At 44.9% G+C, this 4256-nt stretch overlaps 1 pseudogene; it reads right to left on the bottom strand.

The window, feature by feature from the left end:
• Positions 1-278: 278 nt before the first annotated feature.
• LOC119318664 lies at positions 279-4022 on the bottom strand (annotated as a pseudogene).
• Between the last annotated feature and the right edge of the window lie 234 nt (positions 4023-4256).

Raw genomic sequence — 4256 nt, 5'->3', positions numbered from 1 at the left:
GATCAGCAGAACACATCTATGGGAATGGAAAATAATCATCTTTCTGAGCTCACAACATCATATAAATAAATAAGAAACAATGAAACAGGCAGGTTTACCATCCAATGCCTTGGTTGATATGGCAGAGAGATAGTACTAACTTGTACATGGAAGCATGACTCCTGGTTTTGCTTTCTGAAATCTAAACAGGTTGAGACTAAAATTAAGATTAAGAGACATCATAATCACCAACTTGACAGCATGATGATGTGATTTTGAAGGGAACTCAAATCTGTGCATAGTCTAGAGCCAAGTGTTATATATCATAACAGAAGGAATATACATTTAGCTTCTCTTTTCTTTTCTTAAAACACAGTTGGCCTGAGCATACCATACAATGATACAACTGCTTACAATTCCAACCCGATAAATGGCAGAAGAATACCTTACAAAGCAACCTGATAAATTGAGCTGCTAAAACAACAAATATTATGGTACAGAGGAAGTATCTTCTAATCCATGATTCCAACAAAAGGAAGAACCAATAGCAACCGGCACTACTAAAGCCTGAGAGGTATCAGGGATGTATCCGGGAAGAATCAGTATCGGATACGGTATCCGATACAGATACGCTAGTTGCTGGAAGTATCGGTTTCTTCTTGGTCATAGTCCTCATAAATTATGACATTTAGCTTGCTTGTTGCTAGCAATCTGCATTGTTTTGCCAACTCAATGCTGCAATAGTCGATTTCCAGTTCCACCAGCGAAGGTGGGAGTTCCTCCTTCATAAGCCTTAATATGCTGCTACAGCTTCTGATTTTCAATATCTTGAGGGCAGGAAGGCTGTGCAGTCCTGCAGGAAGATGCACGAGGTACTCACAGTCGCCAAACACTAGCTCTTGCAAGGACTTGTGGAGCAGAAGCGCGCTCTCTTGATCATCTGTTAGTCTCGTGGCCTTGCACTTCAAATTTTGAATTATTAGGCTCTGGAGACAGGTGAGCCCCTTGCAGATTGATGTGGTAAGGAGGGACAAGTCACTAATTATAAATAGATCCAGTTGAGATCCTAGGTGATAGCCCTTCCCTGATATACCACGAAAGATAGATGTTTTGCATACATTCAAATGCCTGAGTTTCACGAGGTGAAGGCCCTCTATTGCGATGATCCCTCCACAGTCTTCAATTCTCAAATCTTCCAGAGATGTGCAGGAATGCAGCTGTAGAGCATCCAATGGCTTCAGCTGAGTTTCCGAGCTGTGAGCTTTCTCGAACAGATCAAACACCCTAAGTGCACTGCACTTCCGGATCTCCAGTACCCTTAAACTAGAGACCCCATCCCCCAAGGAAGTGCAGGAACATCTCTCCAACCCGGACATGTTAACTAAAACTAGCTCCTCCACTGACGGAATCAGTACTTCTCTTACTCCCCACATGTTGGTTAACTTCAATGTTGTAAGGAATGTAAGGTTTTCCAGAGATAGAACCGCTTGCTTTTCTCTGCAATTCTCTAGACACACATTCTGCAAGGCAAGGAAAGTAGCATTATGCCGAACAGAAGAATTATCATACAAGTGAACTTGAGGCGAGCAGCTCCCCTGCTCACCATGACCATCGAGTTTTAGATATCTAAGATGTATAAGATTCACCAAACTATACCGGAATGAATGGAAATCAGCAGATGTTGCAAAAATTTGCAATACACGCAAAGTGTATGCCTTTCGGAATACTTCTTCGAAGAAAGAAGATTCATACTGCCCAATCAAAACCAATGTCCTCAATTTTGCCACTGATATAAATATGCTCTGTATGTTTTCTTCAAAGTTCTCACTACCAAGTATATTCCCAGTCTGACCATCCTTTACTATAGATAAATGATGTATAGTTGGTAGCATGTCATTATACTGCAGACCATCCATAGCTGCACACTCAGTTTTTGAAACTACCCTAGCCAAATCATGCATAAGAATAGACATAGCATAGTAAGTTTGAGTATGGCCAGAAGGGAGTTCTTTTCTTTCAACTTGCTTGAAGAAACCCAGGTTTACCAAGTCACACAGATAGCGCCACCCTTCTTCCTGTATCATACTTGAATGGTTACACTTCACAAATCCCTGTGAAATCCACATACGTACCAGCTCCTCAGCAAGAAAATGATAACCGTAGGGGAATATAGAGCAATATGAGAAGCATTGCTGTAAATTGTAGGGCAGCTGATCATAGCAAAGCTTCAAAGCAGACATGATACCACTACTGAGTTGTAGAGATTTCCAATCTTCGTTCTTCAGAATATTATTCCAGTGATCAATGGTAAGATGCTCTCTTAACAGTGTCCCTGCAGTTTCCGCAGCTAATGGGTTTCCCTGTAACCTTTTTGCTATCTGCCGTCCAAGCTCACCCAGACTAACTTGCTCTTCATAGTTCTCATCACCAAATGCACACGCTTTGAACATTTGCCAGAAATCACCATTTTTCAAACCATCTAAGTTAATCGGTCCAGTTGTACCTCTCTTTTTGGCAACAGATGGTATTCTAGTTGTCACGAGTATCATGCTGCCGTTTGCATTGTTAGGCTTAAACGGTGCTAATAGATTGTTCCATTGGCAATCACTTATGTCATCCCAAATATCATCCAAAATAAGTAGAACCCTCTTTGATTTAACACGATCCTTCAAGACTTCCGGAAGCTTGGGAAACCTGCATTTCCCTTCATGCGTTCCATGGGATACAAAATCTAACATCTCTCTTGTGACTCTGGTTTCATCAAAGCTGCTAGAGACCCAGATCCATATCCGGAGGTCAAACTGACTCTCCAAATCTAAATCATTGTATACATGTTGAGCCAGAGCAGTCTTCCCAACTCCTGCAATCCCTACAATTGGAAGAACAGTTACCCCAAAATCTGATTTGCGTTCTTCTATCAACTCTATGATGTGACTCTTCTCTTGAGCTCTCCCATACACTTTCCCTTGAACAAGACTTGATGTGCCCCGGGGCGGGTTTGAGATGGTTGTACTCTGGCAACGATTTGGACCTGCACGAGTCGTTGGCCCAAGCATCTTGAGAACACGTCACACGTTCCCTCGGATATCTCGCAACTGACCAGTTATGTCTTGTATCCTTTCTGAAATTCGATCCTTACTCCAAAGGCCTGTGTTGGTTGCTGTGACATGTGTTGAATCCTTGCCCCTTCTCCTTTTTCTTCTGGATGAACTATCAGCAGTTGCATTTCAAAAATATGGAGTGGGTTGGCAGTTAGAATCACATTGGACTGTTTACCCAGATGTATAGAAACAGAGTCTTATAAATGTGCAAGGTCTTAAAAACAGAGTCACATTGGCTATTTAGAGTCTTGTAAAGCATTTAGTACCTTGAAGAAGTTGGCAGCTGGTTACTTGGTCCATCAATTTGGTTGGGATGGTGCCAATGCCATGGGCCTGCAGCAGAAGAAATCATGGACACGAAATTTAGTATGGTGGTGATGGACAAAAAAAATTGGAAGTGGAGTAGTGATTAACACAAACAGGTGGCGTGCCTCCGTGGAGCTGGTGGTGAAGCCTGTAGAAGTCGAGCTCGTCGACCGCGTCATCGGCGGCGTAGAGCAGCTCCTTGACGGCTGCGAAGGATCTGGCCAGCGACCTGTTTTGGATCGCCCTGGCGTTGACGGAAGAGACGACCCCGTCGACTTGCTCGATCTCGTCCCGGAGCCCCTCCACCTGGCTGCCGAGCCCTGCTTGGCCAATCCACCCGTCCAGCTTGCCGCCGACTAGGAGGCTTGGCAGGATGGTCTGCAGCAGCCATCGAATCGCCGCCTGCAGGGATGTGGTGTCTTGCATCGCCTCCATTCCGTCGGCAGATCCCGGTGGCGCCGGACGGTGAGGGGAGAAGCCGGGGCGGAAGGGGGAGAGCACCAGCCCGCCTATATGGCAGCTACTAGTACCGAAGGCAGAGGGGTTCAGCCCTTCGGACCGGCGAGCGAGCTGAGGCGTTCAGAGGAGGAAGAAGAAGGTTTCATACCGAATATTTTGTTCTTCTTTGGGTCTTTCTCTAAGGCTACCTCCACTGATAAGCCTTTTTAGGCAAAACACACTCTATTTTATAATCGGTAACAATGTTCATGGCCCTCTCGGGGATACATTGAAAATCAGGAGGTTGAAGGAGGCAAGGAGCTCTGTGCCATAGCGCCAATGATCTAGGGTGGCGTCCTTTCTTTGGTGGGGTGGCGTCCTCATCCGAATCTCGGATGCTGACTTCGTCGCGCTCCTCTTGGCGGCCTCATG

Source organism: Triticum dicoccoides, chromosome 6A (genome assembly GCF_002162155.2).
Source record: "Triticum dicoccoides isolate Atlit2015 ecotype Zavitan chromosome 6A, WEW_v2.0, whole genome shotgun sequence".
Lineage (NCBI taxonomy): Eukaryota > Viridiplantae > Streptophyta > Magnoliopsida > Poales > Poaceae > Triticum > Triticum dicoccoides.
The sequence above is the reverse complement of the archived record's forward strand: the minus strand, read 5'-3'. Positions and strand labels throughout refer to the sequence as shown.